General features: G+C 46.8%; 1 protein-coding gene across 5 annotated transcripts in view; it reads right to left on the reverse strand.

Annotated features, from left to right (window-relative positions):
• The window catches only part of ZBTB44 (zinc finger and BTB domain containing 44), a 136,123-nt gene that overhangs the window by 65,343 nt on the left and 51,466 nt on the right, over window positions 1-19,314 (reverse strand). For 2 of the 5 annotated variants that reach the window (XR_012657202.1, XR_012657203.1), the window contains exon 7: window positions 9,012-9,189. The exons of 2 other annotated variants lie outside the window; for them this stretch is intronic. The gene's annotated coding sequence lies outside the window, so the exon portion shown is untranslated. Of the gene's footprint in view, window positions 1-8,999; window positions 9,190-19,314 lie in introns of all 5 variants that reach the window. One more of the 5 variants, XR_012657204.1, reaches the window with a different exon arrangement.

Below are 19,314 nucleotides of genomic sequence, written 5' to 3' on the forward strand. Positions count from 1 at the left end.
GCCACTGAGGGAGAGGCACCACAGGCCAGTGAATGGGAAGACTGCCCAGGACTGCTGAAGGAAGACTTTGATACCCCAAAAAGGGACAATGCAGATCGTGACCTGGCTGGAGGGCTGATTCATGACAAGGCAGCAGCAGCTCATGGAGTTACAGAGGGGCTGCAGACCCAGAGAGACAGTGCAACTGCGGGATTGGGTGCCCACCTTGTGAGCTATCCCCTAGAACAACCAGGAGGAGGCACCATCCTAGCAGTGAGTGGAGCACCCCGTCACAAGGTACATTTATATAAAAGGTAAACAAAACCATCAACCTAGAGTGGGGAGGATAGCCTCTTAACTATAGAGACGAGGGGTCTGAACCTCAAACGATAGATAAATGAATTAACAGACTGTGTACAATAATGTATTATAAGTGTATTGAGTATGCCTTTTCTGAAAACTAATGACACACTGGTGATTAATATCATTGTGAAAGGTATGTATAACACTAAATGAGGATTCATGGCTATTCACTAATATTATGCTTTAAAGTCTGTGATTAAAAGATGTACAACCAGACATGCCAGGGGGAGTTGATAAACAGGTTTTCTCCTGACAAAGAAAAGAGGCCAACACCTCAAATCATGTGTGGCCAAATTCAATGGGCTATTCATTTGCATTGGCGGTTGCAGGGAGAGATCATTGGCATTGTAAAAAATCACCAATGGGGGAGAGGACAGCCTGGAGTTTACACTTGACAGCCAGGTGTCCACAGCCAGCAGGGAAAAGGAACTTTATCGGGGTTTACTTTTCAAAGAATACATTTCAAAGGCATATTGGACCATAAAAAGAAAGCAGAGAGACCCCCCGCCCCCATAGGTATCCATCACTTGGTGGTGGGGGTTCAAGAGGCCAGACCTCTTGAAATCACAGAATACTGGGCCGCTCATGCAAGGGGAAGGAAGTCTCTGGGAACTGAATACAGGTGAGAAAGATTGTAACTTGCCAAAGTTAAGTTTTGTTTAGAAGCCTATTTTTATTTTTGTTTGTAATCATTTCTGTCTTGGCCCCTGATACCTGGTATCACTTAAAGCCAGGACTTTTTGTTTAATAAACTTGTTTTGCTTTTACAAGAAACCATTTCAGTGCTGTGCTAGAAATGAAAGAGTTTGTCAAATGAATGAGGAGCAATGTATAGACTCTTTAAAGGAGCCACCAACAAGGTTCTGAGTGTGCTACGGTCAGCAGAACTTGACACTACAAGACTGACAGCTTGGGAGAAATTTGGGACTGGAGAGGTGTAGGGATCTCTGCAAAAAGTAACCAGGCTGGAGAAGCCAGAGTGCGACCTGCGTGCTTATAGGCTGGCTGTTGGTGTCCGGGCTGTGAACCACAACAGCATAGCACTGAAGGCAGCCAGAGCTGCAGAGTAGGAAGTGACACATCCCTTTATTGGTCTGAGTTGAACCCCAAAATGTCTCTCTCAGTTCTTGAAGACAGTAATGTTATTGTAATGAATATTGTAATCAACTGGGATTCCAAGAATCACCACAAAAATGAAGAGGGGGCTGGAAGAACTGACTCAGGAGAAAATGATTAAGAGGTGTGAGGGAGGGAACATAAACTGCTTAGTGATATAAAGATCAAATAAACATTACGGAAAGTGGAATTACTTAGGACAATAGAAGGGGGTGGATATAATGAGGAGTCATGGGATGAAATTAGGAAAGGGAAAATTTAGGCTGAATATCAGGAAAATCTCTTAATGGTGAGACCTCATAGGCTGTGGAATAATTTCCCAAGGAGAGGTGGAATCTCTACCCCAGAGTACATTTATAATAAGACTTGAGAAAACAATGGAGAATGGAATATAGGAAACAGTTCTCCAATAGCCGAGGAAAGGGATTAGATGATCTAATAGGTGTTATTCCCCCCCACCTCGCCGCCCTCTTATTCTTATGCATCAAATCCTCAAGACTGTAGTCCTTATTCAGCATAGTTATTACTTCTGTCAGGATACAGCCCATTGGCCCACTCAGGATTGGGCCCTGTTGTGCTCAGTACAATACAGACAGAGAAATGGACATGGCTGCTTTCTTGAACAGCTTACAATGTAAGAAAGGTGTTATGCCACCATCAGGAGAGTAAGATTTGGACGAGGGGTTCTGCCTTTTCTCACCACGTAGAACATGCTCAGCAAAAAGCCAACAAGATAGGGTGATCAGATGTTAAGGGGAAAATATCGGGACTGCTGCAGAGGGGGCATTTATTTATTTATTTACACTCACCCTTCTTGGAGTTCGGCGGCAATTCGGCAGAGTGTCCTTCAGTCGCGGGTGGTCTTCAGTGGTATTTTGGTGGCGGGTAATAAACCTTGCTGCCAAAGAAAGAAGCACCTGCTGCTGAAATACCACTGAAGACCGTCCGCGACTGAAGGACTCTCTGCCAAATTGCCGCCGAAGACCAGGAAACAAAATATCGGGACAAATGGTGTCCCAACCGTACTCTAATCAGGACGCGGGACAAACTCCTCAAAATCGGGACAGTACGTCTGGTCACTCCACAACAAGATCCTGGCCTGAAACATGCATCCGAGAACAAATGGGTACAAGACAGCGAACAGACCCAGAGCGAGGTGTGCCCAGGACAGCTGGCTGGAATGAGGAAGACTGGTCCAAGCACACACGATAGTCTGGATAAAGCTGTGAAGTCAGGAGTGAGACAAATGGAGCTACCCTGTGACCCCCATGGTCCGAGCAAGGAGAAAATGGTGGCAGTGGTGGGCACGTGTAGGTGGGACCAGAACTGTGGAGATCAACTCCCACTAACACAAGAACACACAGGGGTCAATACTTAAGTATGGAAAGTGGGGTTGGCCTCTCTGGAAATGCTTCCAACATGGAATCCTGTACCCAATGCCATCCAGTTCTTTGCCACAAAAGAAATTCAACCAAACCCTAATACATCCCAAATAGTAATACAAAATTTCATTCGGTTATAGCCCCTTTCCTCAGAGTAGCTGTTGACTGTTTGAAGTGGGCATGGGAGTCAGGAGACTGTTTGTTTCTTTTAATACGTCTGCCACTGACTCACTTTGTAGCCTTGGGCAAATCACTTTGCCTCCTTGTACCTCTGTTTCCCTCTCTGTAAAATGGGATAATGATACTCTACCCACCTTGGTAAAGTATTTCCAGCTGAGAAAGTGCTATTGTTATCATATCAGATTATCTTGTAGTAGTTCATATTTGTAAATCAAGCCACACAACGCCCCTTCTGAAGCAGACAAATAGCCTTGCTTTACAGAGAGGAAAACGTACAACAGAGGTGAAGAGACTTGCCCAGGGTGACTTAATGAGTCAGTGACAGAGGTGGGAATAGAACCCTTGAGACCTAGGTACCAGTCAACTACTTCAATTCTAGATTTTATTTGCTCAAAATGAGGGTGGCTCAGCCAGCTGCAGAAATCTGGATCAATCACCTTCCCCTCCTCTCCAAAGGGATGTATTTACATATAGGTGGAACGAATAAGCAGTATGTCCCACATCGGACCCTACAATCAGTACTAGGGCCCTGGAGAGTTTCAATCTGGATTTGAACTTCCCCAAAGCTCAGGGCTGTTCTTTGACAGGCTGAGTCAAACTGCTGTGTCTAGAGAGATGGGCCAGCTGAAAAGTTTACATCTATCCAGGCACTTCTGTGGCCTCCGTCAACATAGTACCTGAGCCTTTCACAAAGATTAAGTAATGTACTCTCACAATATACCAGTAAGGCAGGGAAGTCTTCTCCCCAGGTTTACTGATGGGGAAGGGGTGAGGGACACTATGAAGGCACAAAGAGGTGAAGACACTTGCCCAAAGTCACTCAGGGAGTCAGCATCAGAGCCAGGAGTGGAACTTGGGTCTGCTACCTCTTAGTGAAGTGTCTAAATCACAAGATCAACCTTTCCCTCAGACCACTGGGTACTCAGATCGGGAGCTTCTGTTCGGGCCCATTGCTAGGCCAAAACCCAGCCCATGACCTATGAAGCCATCTCTGCCACTGCAACTGCATTTGATGTTCCTTTTTTCTCCATCATTTCGAGGGAAGCATAGAGCGTGTCCTGAACCTCGCTACAAGATCTGGTTTCTGTTCACCAGTGTTACTTAGAGCTGTTGCTGCTGCTGGGTGGAGAGGGAGACGAGGGGCTATTGAACACACAGTTTGAATATGAACAACACAGAAAGAGTTTGTATTTCCTGAATGGAAACAAAACCCCTCTGTATGGACTGGAGATTCAAGGGCCAAACTGTTCCCCTCAGACCTTTCCCCCGCCCACCCCGCCTGTCCTTTGGCTTCTTATTACACTCCACATGAGACATCTGGCCTGAAGTTTACAGGTCACAGTTTGCTTTGGCATTGGATGGATTTTGCAGCCCACCATGTTTAAACAAGATTTTATTAATTGAACCGAGTCCTTCTTTTCCGCCATGCTTCAAATTAAGATTTCCACATATGCGTTTAATAGAGATTCACTTGAGTAAGACACTTATTGCATGTTCAGTAAAAAATCAGCTGACAAAATAGAACACCCTCATTGAGGATTAACAAACCTATAATTCAGTGGATCCATGACAGCGGTTAAACCTCAATACAACTGTCATGTCATAATCCGTTCTTTTATTAAGATAACTGCGTTATTCATGATGGTTAAAGGGCTAACCCTTCTGCACGGATATAATGCCTTTCGCTGAAGGTCCTCAAAGCAAATCACAAACGTTGGTTTTATAGAGGAAGAGGCTAAGTACGTCTACACAGCTCCTGGGAGGGTACTCCCCAGCATGAGTTGACACACACGCTAGCTTTGCTTGAGCAAGGGCACTAGAAAGAGGAGTGTAGCTGGAGGTAGCAGAAGCAGCAGCTTGGGCTAGCTACCTGTGTACAAATCCCCCCATACTACGTACTAGGGCAACTGGCCCAGGCTACCACCTGTGCTACCCTCCTTGCTGCACTGGTGACATACCCTCAATCAGGAAGGTGAAGCATTCTGCTCACGCTCTTGCGAGTTAGTGGCGGAATCAGGAAATAACCCAGGTCACTTGGCCAGGGTGGGTGCAAGGATGTTTCGCGCTCTAAGCGAAACTTTCACCTTGTGCACCCGCCCCCCCACCCCCGAGCCCTGTGGCAGCTCCCTGCCCCCCCCCCCCCTCCATGGCAGCTCCCCCCAGCCCGGGAGCTGTGCAGCAGCTCCCCGCCCCAGCTCACCTCTGCTCCATCTCCTCCCCGAGCGTGCCAACGCCACTCCACTTCTTCTGCCTACCAGGCTTGCAGTGCCAATCAGCTGTTTAGTGCCGCAAGCCTGGGAGGAAAAGAAGCAGAGCGGGGCGGCGTGCTCAGGGGAGGAGGCAGGGCAGAGGTGAGCTGGAGCGTGAAGCAGTTCCCCTGCATGCTGCACCCCCCCTTACTTGCTGCAGGCAGCCCTCCCCATACCCCTCTGCCCTAGGTCCCTTCACCTAAATGCCGATGACGACTGGGATGGCCGAAGATCTGGCCACTGCGGTCGCCGCCAAAGGATCCAAAATGCCGCCCCCCAAATGCTAGCGCCCTAGGTGACCGCCTAGGTTGCCTAATGGCTTGTACCAGCCTTGCACTTGGCTCCCAATCCCCTGCCTTAACTACTAGATACACTTCCATTTTACCTTTAAGGAAGTGTAATCTGGAGGTCTAAGGAAGGATGGCTCATTATAGCACTGGACAGGAGCTCTGCAGATCTGGGTTCACCTCCCAGTTCTGCTGCAGACTCCCAGTCTAACTGGTACCTTCATCTACACAAACAAGACAATGAGGGGAGAATAGAAGTATTTTTATCCCCATTTTATAGGTAGGGAACTAAGAGAGAGATTCAGGGGCTCGGCCGAAGTCACACAGAGCAGAGAATTGAACTAGTTCAGTGCCTTAACTACAACGACTTGCTCAAAAGGTACGGAATCAGTGGTGAAGCCAGAAACAGAGTCCGGGGTCAGATTTTTCTACGGCTTTGGAGTGAAGCCCAGAGCAGCGGAGCTGCAGGTTTTTGCCTAGAGCTGGCGTGGAGACAGAGCACAGCTCCAAAGTCCTGGATTTTTCAACAGAGGACAGCACCCAGCAGCTCTCATCAGGACACTTCTGGGCAGTGAATGATGTGACCCTTGCTACTGAGCTCTTTAGAAAATCTAGCCCCCCATTCTGGTGCCTAAATAGAAGCTGAATTTTGGAAATTTGGCTCAAGAAGTGTAGGCTCCCAGTCCTATGCTTAGTATGCTAGAGCCTGCTCTTCAGTCATCAGAACAAGACACTGTCGGGCCGACCTTCCATCATGAGATATACCAGAAGTTCCTGCTTGGGCCACAGGGCTCAGTGATGACATAATTCTAGCACTAAATCTAAACCACATGGCAATGCTTGGCTGAGTTTGCAGAGAGAGTTTTTTCTTCCTAGTCCCCAGATTTTTTAGTAACAATGATATTTTAGGTTTACAAAAATAAAAATACTTCCTAGCCTCAGCACTTAGTTTGAAGATGCTCTTCCATGTATGGTAAAGGCAACTGACCACTTCCAAAGGTCATGCAGAGAATAAAGCGGCGTGGGAGGGGCAAATTACTACTTCGCACAAGACAATAGCCTTTATTGTAGCCCTGGGAGTTGGCCTATGAATACACTTGGGCAGTCTCCCAATTATTTGAGTATGAACTGAAATGCGTTGCCAAAGCCCTATAATGGGCTGCAGATTTTGATATTAATTAACGGTTAAGGCATTTGTAAAATGTGCTATGTTCGGCTGGAAATTGCGTCATTTTTCCCTTGAGATATTTCATCCTTCTCAGAGATTCTAGGACAATCTGCTGTCCCTTCAATCACCATTCTGCATGTGGCTTTCACACAAGTCCGACTGACCCTTTCCCACCTATGCCTGGTGTACACAGCTATTGTACTGGTATATAACTAAGTCAGTTAGTGGTACTGATAGTTACACTGGTACAACCCCTACTGCACACAATACTAGCATAGCCTATTCCCCTTCCTCTACAACACAGGTTCTCAAACTGGACCCCTCAAGGAGTCGCGAGGTTATTACATGGGGGGGTCGCAAGTTGTCAACCTCTACCTCAAACCCCGCTTTGCCTCCAGTATTTATAATGGTGTTAAATATATTTAAAAGTGTTTTTAATTTGTAAGAAGTGTGTGTGGGGGGTCACACTCAGAGGCTTACTGTGTGAATGGGGTCATCAGAATAAAGGTTGAGAGCCACTGCTCTACAGGAATAAGCAGTTTGATGTCCCCTGGAAGTTGGAGCCGAGGGCAGCTACCTTGCTCACCCACCCCTAGAAATGGCCCTTATCTGCACACACAAAAGGAAGTTTGTACCACTTTAACAGTAGTTAAAGCAGTGCAACTTTTGTATGGTGATATGGCCTTACTAGCCCATTTATTTACAAACAAGGAGGGATTCTTTTCATCCTACATCATCGATTTAGATACTATAATAGTGGGTACTTTAAAAATACATCAGTGCTCTAGGGCCTGATTTTACAAGTGCACTGAGTACCTGGCAGCTCCCATTAATTTCAGTGGGAGATGTAGATTTTCGGCACCCCCGTTAAGCCATGGTTCAATTCTGGTTGAAATCAATGGAAAGTTGTGACAACAGGAGTTAAATTCAGCTCAAAATAAGGCCCTTAGTTAGGATGACCAGATAGCAATTGTGAAAAAATGGGACTAGGGGTGGCGGGGTCATAGGTGCCCATAAAAGAAAAAGTCCCCCAAAAATGGGACTGTCCCTTTAAAAATGGGACATTTGGTCACCCTGCCCATAGTTACCCCATTCCCTTGTCAAGCAAAAATGAAGAAAAATGGGTACAGATAAGCCACTTCTTTTGCAAACACTTGAGGATTGTTAAGAGACAATACCAGGACAGGAAAAAGACTGGGACCCTGAAGAACTAAAAAACTATAGCAAACTAAAATGAATCTCTCTCGAGAGAGAGCAGGGAGTTGTTTGTGGGAACCAAATTGAGAAACGCACCTGCTGGGGGTGTCTGAAGAAGTTGGGTCTGCCTTTTTCTCTAAATGCTTTGTTCCTATTGTTAAAATAAACACTGCATTGGTTTCAGAAGCCTGTTTTGTCACTGTACCACTGGTCACAGATGGGCACCTAGCCCTATACCCATGACAACTACTGCTCCTTTACGCAACTGAAGACAGAAAAGAATCTTAGTCATTAGCAATGTCCACTAATCCCCTCTAGGACTAATCTAAATTAGCAGTGACCTTTCCACAACATTTTGCGGGAACAGTTTGATCCATTTGTTTTGCATGACCCTCTGAGCATTCCAAGTGCTTTTCCATCAAATTCTAAACTCTGCCACCCCTTCCACAAATCCCCTCTCCCTCCTCCCCTGCCCCCATCCCAGGTCAAAATTCTCTTCTTCTACCTCATGATTTTGCCCATTCCAAATGTCACACAGAAGACCTTTGGCTGCCATTTTTGAGCATTTTTGGCATATAGAGACAAAGAACAACAACATGTACAAAACCCCCACATAGATTAACATGGGAAGTACACACACACACACACACACACAGACGTGGGGCTGACAAAATCTACACGTTTCAAGCAGAATTTCAGGCATCCAGAATAAGCAAACCAAGTTTGAAATCACATTTTAAATTGTTCTTGCTGTTGTTCATGGTGTGTCAGACAAGGCAGCCTATTATCTCCAGCAGCATTACTGATCTGTACCATCTACACACTATGAGTACAAAGGCAACAAAATTTTCAAAATGTAGATTCAAGGGTGCAGGAACAATTTGGGGGTGCTGAGAGCCATCGAACCAAACCGTAAACCCTGTATATGATGGAAACCATTTCAAGCCAGCGGGTGTAGCAGTACCCCCAGCACCCAGGTGCAAATTTTAAACTAATAAAAGCCTATTGTACCAGGCTCACAACCTAAACAAACTCCAGGGAAACCTAGGCACCTCAACAGATTCAGGTACACTTTGACTCTTAATCCTACCTTTTATTGTCTTCTCATTGGCCGAATACTCCAACAACTTGGAATATTTGCTCTCTCATAATGTTTTTGTGGGAGGCTGCCAGGCGAGATCCTAAAATCTTGGGTTGTCTTCAGGGTGAGGAAACATTAAACAACCCTTTCTCCACACTGCACCAGAACACAGCTGCTTCTTCTGTCTCTGAAAAAGAAAGTCATTATGGCCTCTACTAGCCCACTTGAACACAGGAGATATGCTCAGCCAATCAGGTAACCAGAACCAGTACCATGGGACTCATCCCAGCTCTAAATATAAAGAAGGAATACAGAAAGTTAGGGCATATGCTTTTTTCTGCATTGTCACCTTTCACCCATTTGGGTCGGGGGAGATTCAGTTTTTTAAAGATTTATTTTCTCTTTACAAGATTTTCTTTAAAAATAAAAGGCTAATTTTTTACCTCTCCTTTCTTTGCATTGTTCTCCAGTTCTTCCTTACACTCCAGGCTTTGGCTGAATGTAGAGAAATTGCTGGATTGTTTAACTTAAATGAATAGCCAACAAAAAAACCCACCAAACCCATCTCTGCTGCATTTTCCCCTGCAGCCAGATTGCATGTTCCTTTATCTTTTGCATGTCTCCTTTTAGGTGGGACTATTAAAGTAGGCTAGTCAGTTTGGCTTTCTGGGTCTCCCGCAGTAGTTCCATGACTGGGTTGCGCATAAAACAAAAAACCTGCACTCCACCCCAAAAACCTTTGTTTTCATTTCATTAGGTGCTTTATTTTCATTAAAACATTTCATTCCATATTTGCTTTTGTCTAAACTTCCAAATTCTATTTTTTATTTTCTTATTTATAACAAGATTTCTTTTTTCTTTCAAAGCAGGGCAGAGGATTGACTCATCCACTCTCATTAAAATTAGCAAGAGAAGTGGCATTGAAGACAGCCCAGCCTAGTGGATAGAGCATTAATCTAGGAGTCAGGCTGGCTGAGTTCTGTCCCACCGAGGGTCTGTCTTGTGTATTTAGATTCTAAGCTGTTTGGAGAAAGGGACTCTGTTACTATGTGTACAATACAGCACCTAAGACAACAGAGTCCCAGGATCCAGTATGGATTACGGATGCTTCTGTAATACAATACAAAAAATAAATCCCCACAACAGCTAGGAAAACTTACAACTGCAAAACCCTAACCTGGGATCCAGCCTTACTTGTGAACACCTGTGTAAATTATGAATTCTCTCACACAGCCAGCTCTGTATTAGTCTAATTGATTAGAGACACCTGCTTGTCTTTCAAGCCCTGGCATGAGCAGGGCTGGGGGGAGGTCAGAATAAAGGGGATAGTACCCCTTCCATGGCACAGGAATCATACATCTGTGCCTCAGTGAAGGGGCCACGGCAAGGTACTGCTCAGACACGCAATAGTAGGGTTACCATATTTTAACATTCAAAAAAGAGGACACTTCATGGGTGGGGAGAGGGGTGTCAGCTTCGCCTCCACTCTGCCCCAGGCCCTGCCACCGCACCCCTCCTCACCCCCTGGCCGGCAGTTGGCTTGCTGCGTCCCTCCTCAGTTCCCCACCTGCCACTCACCTCCTCACTCCTCTGCCAGAAACCCCCATGCCCGCCCCAAGAACCCCCGCCTGCTGCTGGCTCGCTCTTCTTGCCTCCTCACCCCCACCCGCCCACCCACTGCTGGCTCCCTCACCACTTCAACCCCCGCGCCCGCTGCTGGCCCCCCGCTCACCTACTCACCCCTCACCTACTCAATCCCCGCTGCTCACCACTCGCCTACTCACCCCTCCTGTTGCAGGTCCTTCTGGCCCCTAGGATCGGGGCAGCCAACAGGTCTCCATGTGCTGCGTCCACCATAAGTGCGAGCTCTGTGTCTCCCACTGGCCGGGAAAAGCACCAACGGGAGCTGCCAGAGCTGTGGAGCGGGCCTTGCAGGCACCGGCAGCGCGCAGAGAGCCCTCCGTCCTTCCCACCCCTGACCCAACCCTAAGAATGAGAGAGACCTGGTGGAGGGTGAGGTGGGGAGTCCTGGCCTGGGGCAGCTCCTGGGAAGCATCCGGCAGGTCCCTCTGGCTCCTACAGTCGGGTCAGGGGGCGGAGGGCTCTATGCCCGCTGCTGGCGCCTGCAAGCCCCGCAGCTCTGATTGGGCAGGAGGGAGCCAATGCAGCATGCAGAGACTCCCTCCGCCTCTGTGCCTAGGGGCCGTCCACACTGCAGGCTCCTGCCGGTGGGCAGGCGCTGGGAGCTGCCCCAGGAAACGTCACCAGCCCCAGGACTTTGGACTTAGGATTACCATACATTTGTATTTTCCCGGACATTTTTAGATATTTAAAAATTCCTCCCGGATGTTGATTTAAGAACTAAAAAGCCGGACATGTCTGGGAAAATATGGACATATGATAACCCTATGCAATAGTCCCTCAGTCACACCATTGGGCCATGGCCTGGTTTTCACTGGGACACATGCCTCTCCCCTGGCCAAGTACTTCTCAGTAGCTCCCTTGGGACATGGTTATGTCTCGTCGCACTTAGCTGTGCAGCCTCCTGGCCTATTTCAGCCCTGAGAAACAAGGGAACCACCCTCATGCTGCCAAAGTGGTTCTCCCACATGACAATGGCTGCCCACTTAGAAGAAGAGAGAGGCTAAAAAGAAACCAGCATGACAGCCTGAACTTTCCTAAGTTTAGGCATCTGCTCCCAGAGCACCCAGTTCTGTGGCCCGTTTTTCTTAGCAGATATGGGGTAGGTGCTCTGTGCTGCATCCATACGGGTAGAGTCCCACAGGATCGCTCTAGGGGTCATCCAGGACTCTTAGCGTAACCATAACTACATAGCCACAGGCTGGCTGGGGACTATGCTCCTGATAGGGTTTCTCTAGTCAGTGAACCTGTGGGTAGTTGGAGTGGGGTGTGTGTGAAACATATGGACAGCCAGAGAAAGAGGAAGGTATGGACAGGAGTCAAAAGGCGAAGAGGAGCCGGGGGTTGGGGAGCATCAAGGGGACAAGGGACATATTGCTGGGGAGGAAAATGAATGAATTGTTTCTTCTCCAGCATCAGGAGCTTCCCCCTTTTAAAGTGTGAAAGCTTATCACACTGCGGCTGGTTAGTTTGTTCCTTCATATAGTCACGTGCAAGGTCTTTAGTCCATAGCGGGGCCTTTTTGCCATTTAGCAATATGAAAACAGTACAGTGGTCACAACCCGCTGGTTCAGAACCCCTGCTCTAGCAGGTAGAGTACCGAATGGGTACTCAAACTCAGGAGACAGGTTCTCTTCTCATGACTCTTGGTGTGATCTTCGACAAGTCACTGTACCACTCCGTGCCTCAGTTTCCCCCACTGTAAAATGGGAGCAATTATCCTGCTCTCCCTTTGCAAAGTGCTTTCGAGATCCACAGAGGAAATGTGTTACAGAGAGCTGAGTAGTAGTATTTTCCTCCAATGCACTGATTCCAATATTTTCTTACCACCTTTTCCTCGCTTCTAGGTCACAGGATTGAAGGCACCAAATAAGAGATGGCCCATAAGGATGGATGGATGGGGGTCCCCTTACAGTGTGGCAAAGTCCTACAAAGCTGAATTTGATCTTGCAGGGTTCAGGATCACACACGGTGGAGTCAGACACACAGGCCTGTGGGCAGGCAGGAGAAGTTGGATTACAATGGCCACAACAACAGCAAGGGGAATGCATGTTACTGGCAAAGGAAATTGCTTTTTGCCTAAGAAAAGGGGCATTGTTTGGGGGTTAAAGAAGGGGAGGAGGGTAGGTTTTCCTCCCAGGGAAGCTACCTGCCTTAGAAAAGACCTCCCTCAACCGTTCCTATGCCGCCATGGAAAAGGGAGTGTAAAGTAGTGGTTGGAGTTGGGAATTGCAGGCCCTGTGTTTTGGCTCTGACACTAACCACAGGCCTCAGTGTTTCCATGGTAACAGCACTACTCATTGCACCTTTGCAAGGTGCTTTGAGCTCCCTGGGATAAAGGGCATGAGATAAAGGCAGAGGGTTATTAGTGTTTAGGGATACCTTGGCTTTACGAAAATAAAAACACAAAAGAAAGGCAAAAACCCCTCTGGTCAATTAAATTAAAGATGTGAATACCCCTAATTACCACAAGATGCTCCCCAACTCAGACAGCAGCTCCTCAAGCAGATGTGCTCACATTCTATTTCCTCAGCCCCCAGCTTGCGTGGGCAGATTCCAGCACCAGCCACTAAATAAAAATTGTCTAACAAGTGTCGACACTGAGAAACTGCCTTGGCTTTCGGTTCCTGCATTTTTCCCATCCTCCGAGCCAAGTTGCAAACATTTTGTCTGCATTATTCACAACAGAAAGAGCTTGTTTTAACATTAAAAAAAAAAAAAAAAGTCCATAAAAGCAATTGCTCGAAAGGAGAGTTTACATTCCTTGAAGTCCTTCTGTGTTGTAGAAGACCTGCAAAGGGGCAGATTTGATCTTCTATGGTGAAAACCCCCAGCAAACTCTGTTCGCCCTATAAGGAACACGTGCAGAGTTCAGCTGGGAACGTATAATCCCAGCAAGGTTTTCACACTGATAAACTTGTGATTAACTTTCGTTTAAATACAGTATGTCAGTGCAGGTTGTTAAAAGTGGCATAGCTGACGGCTGATATCCTCTATTATTATTGTCTGTATTACTGTACCACCCACGGGCTCATCAGAGAGCAAGATCTGATTGTGCTAGGTGCTGTATAAACACAGAATTGGAACAGCATGGCCAGCAGCCGATCAAACCCCCCCAAACTGCTTCTCCAATGTACCTTTCAGGCTTAAGCGTTGGTGAGCAACTCCAGCACCCAGGCCTATTTGATCTTTGATCTCCCTGGTGAAATGGCCAACAAAGTGACCCTGTCACAGTGGTGATTTCAAAAGCCATCTTTGTGTGCTTCTGGAGCAGCGCCATGGGGAGCACTGGAAAATGCTGATTTGGATAGTGTTCTGATGCAGGGCAGGGCAGGCGTGGCCTGGTCTATACACAGCACTGTACAACCATAATTGAATATGTAACTAAAGGTGTGATTTTAAACTGATTCAGCTAAACTGGTGCAAAAACCCTGTGGGGAGACAAATAAATCAGTTTCAGCCTGACTCATAGAGGTTTAGCTTGCAGTGATACATTTAAAGGTGAAAGCTAAACCTATATAGCCTGTTTTAAACTGATGTGTGCGCGTCCACACAAGTATGCACACTGGTTTAACTTAAATCTATTTTGAACCAATTTTAGTTAAACCAGTACAACTTCTGTGGGTGAACAAGCCCATATGGTGGCAGGGATCTGTGCAGCATTGCACATTCTGGGTATCCATGCTCCATTACATCCACTGAATTCACACACATACTTCAAGTGAAGTTAGCCCTGGTGGTAGGTGTCAGCCTATATAAATCCCGGAGTGGTGGGAACAGCCTATTTAAATTGATCCCTGGATGGTGGGTGGAGCCCACCACTACAACAGAATTCCTGTCCCCTTGAATAGTGTGAGTCTACAGAGCCCAGGCAGGTGTCCAGTTCACAGCCCTGGAGTCAGATGTGCTCTGTCTATTGGCAGTGGCTGGGCAATATGCTATAGAATCAAAGAACCAGAGTGTTGGAAGGGACCACAAGGGTCAGCTAGTCTACCCTTCTGGGAAGATGCAGGATTTGTAGTCTCTAAGCCATCCAAGACAGACGGGTATCCAGCATCCTGTTGAAAACCTCCAGGGAAGGAACTTCCATGACTCCCCAGTGCAGTTTGGTCCATTGTCTTATTGTTCTTACATCCAGCCAATGTTCTTCATTCTGCACCTACATAGTGAGAGAGGCAAGTTCTGTGGTTGGCCTCTCTGCCAAGACTGCCACTGTGACTTATGATCTGGACACCTGCCCACTGGGAACGAATCTGAGCCCCCCTCCCCTGCCAACTCATTTTTCATAAGGCACCACATCACTTTTCAATTATGGTTATCTTTGGTTGCTAGCCAACTTAGCAAAACAATGATCTAGAGGTAAGTAGTTCTGTGTCCCATGAACAGTGCCCACCAGACTGCAACAGGAAATGGGGCTCAACGGGAGAAATCAAAGTAACCAAAAGTCTGCCCATTCTGCTTCATTCTGTGATGGGACTTGGGTACGCCCATGGGATAGTGGTTGAGCTATGGAGCCTGTGACTTCCTAGTTGCCATTTCAATTCTTGGTCAGGACCCCCCTGGCTAACAGTCAGTTGTGGAGTGTCTGGTGGTCTAACAGAGAGGAGGTTCCAAATCTGGTTGTTGATGCCCACATTACAACCAATATTAATTGGCTGTTGCTGCAGAAAGATAGAATGGTCCATGGAAATTTAACTCACTTCTCATCGCTACAGGTGGCCTCTCCAGGGCAAGGGACAGCAATGCAATAAAGGTATCTAGATACTTATAGCCCCCAATCACTAAGCGTCCAGGAACTTCATCAACATTAGCAAAATGTTTTCTCACAACACCACTGTGAGGAAGAAATATTAACCTCATTTTACAGCTGAGGAGCAGAAGCAGAGAGAGATTCAGAGATTGGCCCAGAGTCATGGAAAATGTCCATGACAAAGGCAGGAAAAGAATTAAGATCTCCTGAGTCGTCCTCCAGTGCTCTAACCTCTGGACCATTCATCCTCTGTAGCCTATATTGTTGCAGTCCATGCTCTAACTGCTCTTGAAATACGTCAGTGAAGAATGTTCACACAGATTGTAGAGAACTATTTGCTGGAAATTAAATCACTCCTCCATCTCATTTCTACAGCTGCCAACTAGCCTCCCCATTCCTCTCCTTTGCCCATAGCTTGCTCTCTCTCTTTCCCTTCACTAAGCCCTATTAAAGCCCAGAAAGCATCTGTTTTAATTAGGTAACAATTGTTATAACCAGAAAAAAATGCACTGGATTTACAGCAGCTTGGGAAAAATCTGCCTGAGCCTGTGATCGCCACCTGACCCCTTATCAGAGTGATGCAGTGCATGCCCCTCACACGGCTCCAGAAGGACAGAGATCAAATTGCTCTTTGGAATAGCTGGGGATTAAGAAATGTTATTTGAACCCTTGCCAGCTAATCCTTCAAAGAGTGAGGAACCATCCCCTGGAGCACCCTGATGACAGAAGGCATCTTTCCTGCTTGCCTGGAGTTCAGTTTAAGAATCCCGCTCCCTCCCTCTTCTTTTCTGAACGAGCTCCAAGGTTGATTTCCTGCGTGCTTGAATAGGACCAGCTTGACACAGCCTGCCTTGGGATGAAATCACCAACTTGGCTTGCCTCCTGTCTGAAAAACAAAATCCTTCTGCAGGGCTTTCATCTGGGAGAGCACAGGATTCTAAAACACAAACAGGCCTCTGCCGACGGACCCATGTCTGAGTAAAGCTTCCACTAGCTATTTATTCTCTTTGATTTTTAATAAATGTCACCCTGCTAAGATTTTAACACTTAAAAAAACTTCTCTTCCTGTTGCCTCGATAACTCCAAATTGAGGAAGAATGGCCAGTCAATCAAAATACAAAATACTGAGACGTCAAATCTAGGAAGAGTGCTTCAGAGACTCTGCGGTATCAAAAATTGAAAAGGGATGCCATCCAGGTAGAAATCATACCTAGGACAAGCAAAGCACAGGGCTAGAAGAGAGGAAGGATGGTCCAGTGATTAGGGCACCAGCCCAGGACTTTGGAGAGCTGGATTCAATGCCCCGCTCCACCACAAACCTCTTCTGGGACCTTGGGCAAGTCATTTAGCAGTGCTGGATCTCAGTTCCCCATCAGTAAAATGGGGATAAGAGCTCTGCCCAAAATCACAGGTGTACTGTTAAAGGGCGTGAGGGGCTCAGTAATGGGGATCCAGATATGTACCTAAGCATGGCTAGAGAGAGGGGGCAGAAAGCAGCTGACACAGGCGAGTCATTAATCTGTCTCAGTTTCCCATTTGCAAAACAGAGATAAAACAGCCTCTGTACTAAAAAATTTGTCACTCCCGGCCCAAAGGCTACTTGCCAGCCTTCTCCTGTAAGGAGAAAGAAACAAAGTTTTTATAGAATTTACAAGTCCATAAAAACATTTGTGAAAGCTGAAACATTTGAAAAGCTGGGCTAATGCTGACCTACGGTGGTATGGTGAGGGACTCAAAGCTGGGATTGTCCAAAGGAAACTATAGGAATTTGCTCCCAAGATCCACTAAAATTCAGTGAGAGTTAAAGGTGATTTAGGCTCACAACCCCCATTGACTTCCAAGGTGACTTGTGCACGTATATCACATAGGCACTATTGAAAAATCCACCTGTAACTCCCACTGAGGGGAAGATTTTGAAAAGCACTTAAGGGATTTTAGGAGCACAAGTTGCACGTGGGAGTCCATGGCAAATGGACACCTAACTCCCTTAGGCACTTTTGAAAATCCCCCCTGAATTTCTGCGGAACTTGGGCATCTAACTTCCTGAGCTTCCTTTGATATCCCAACCTAATTCCTTAGTGTTTTTGAAACACTTTGGACTCTCTGACAAAGGTGCCAGGCACTAGGGTTAGGGCCTATTATGGAAATGCCTGAACTACAGGGAGTAACAGAAAGTTCTATAGGAGGGCAAAGTGTAACTACTGTTAACTGAAAGTTGGGGTTCCCTAAAGCTTGGTTCTGCCTCTGTCTCTTCACTGTTCTCTGACTGATGCTAAACCTGGCTTGGAGTCACCTAAAACTATCACAGTAGAACAATACAATGGGCCACTGTCCCGTTGTTCCATAGCAGTCAGAACACTGATGCACTTACCAAACTCCCGACTAACTTGCTCATCCCTGCACTCCAGGTTTGTTTACCAGCTGTGCTGTCTGGCCTGGAAATTTCCTCCCTCCCACCTACTGCTAATGATGACACATCTGCCCAAGCACAACATTGACCTGCCTGCCCTTTTCCATGATGACAATGAAAGGGAAGACAATAGGCCAGGGTGGTAATTCCTCGCTCTTTTCTCATCCTACCACTAGGGACAGTCAAGGCCATGCAGCGTTATGGCTTCAACCTATCAGGAAGCAAAGAACCTGTCATTCAAGCTCTGAAGATAAGGCTCCAGTCCACCAGCTCTTTTCCAGAAAGCGGCTGCTGAAATAGGGAAGAAATTAGGGTAGAAAAATGGGAATAAAAGATACAAGGATCTAAGGCAGTGCCTCTCTTCCAGGGGAGAAGTGTGGAATAGAGCATGGGCAGAGAAAGGACGATGACCGAAGGAATTACCCTATGAGGATTCCCTTGAGGAACATCCATCCTCTCTGGTCCAATCAGTAGACACACTCAGGGACACACTGTAGAATTAATGAGCAGTGCACCGAGGAGGAAGTGGCATATCTTTTGTTGTTGTTGCTCAGAGAACCCTCCTACTGAAGGTGCGACTCTCAAAACGTAGCCAGAGTCACTCAACAGCGGTTGACGAATGGGTGGGGTGATGAACATGATACCGTGTTGCACACCTGGGAAGTGGAGGTTTCTGCCCAGCACATCATGAGTGTCTGAGTCTGGCGATGTTTGACGTGCTTGGGGTGCTTGGGTTGCTGGAGTTGTGGTTCTGCACCCATATAGGGGTGATGGTTTCTGTATCAGGCCCCTCGCCCCCAAAAAACAGGCAAAATTTTTGGACTGTTCTGAACTCCTGAGAATGAGATCCACAGAACTTCAACCTGCAGGTAGCACCCAGGGAACTCAAGCTACGAAGGAAGCAGATGTCACTGCAACTAAAGGGCCACTTTAGGACATAGTAGCTTAACGGGCCTTGCCCCTGCCCTCTGTGGCTAGCAATGGGTGGCCTGCACGCACTTGAAAAATGCGGGCAGACAGAGACTTTAGATACAGGGCTTGACCGACAGATTCTTTGCCTTTTGGCTTTCTGGCTAGAGTAATGCTACACATCCTTGACTGTCCCTATAGGTCAGTGGTTTTCAACATTTTTTCGTTTGTGGACCCCTAAAAAATTTTGAATGGAGGTGCAGACCCCTTTGGAAATCTTAGACATAATCTGAAGACCCCCCAGGGGTCTGTGGACCACAGATTGAAAACCACTGCTCTAGGTCTGGTGGGAGAAGTTAGTCCTAAAAATCCCCTGTATACATGCTCATCAACAAATTACTCACTGCAGGTATACAGAATATACAGAATTGCATACGTTTGCCCTAGCATGCGATAAAAAAGCATCTCAGAGCCACCACAGCACTACTGCTCCTTTTTTCATAGATCTCCCATTCAAGCACCCCCTCAACCCAACCCTGCTTAGCTTGGGAGAACAACCAGGACCACAGCACAAGGTTCTGTGATTGTGGCACGATGGGATT

Source organism: Chelonoidis abingdonii, chromosome 18, assembly GCF_003597395.2.
Source record: "Chelonoidis abingdonii isolate Lonesome George chromosome 18, CheloAbing_2.0, whole genome shotgun sequence".
In the NCBI taxonomy this organism is placed as follows: Eukaryota; Metazoa; Chordata; order Testudines; family Testudinidae; genus Chelonoidis; species Chelonoidis abingdonii.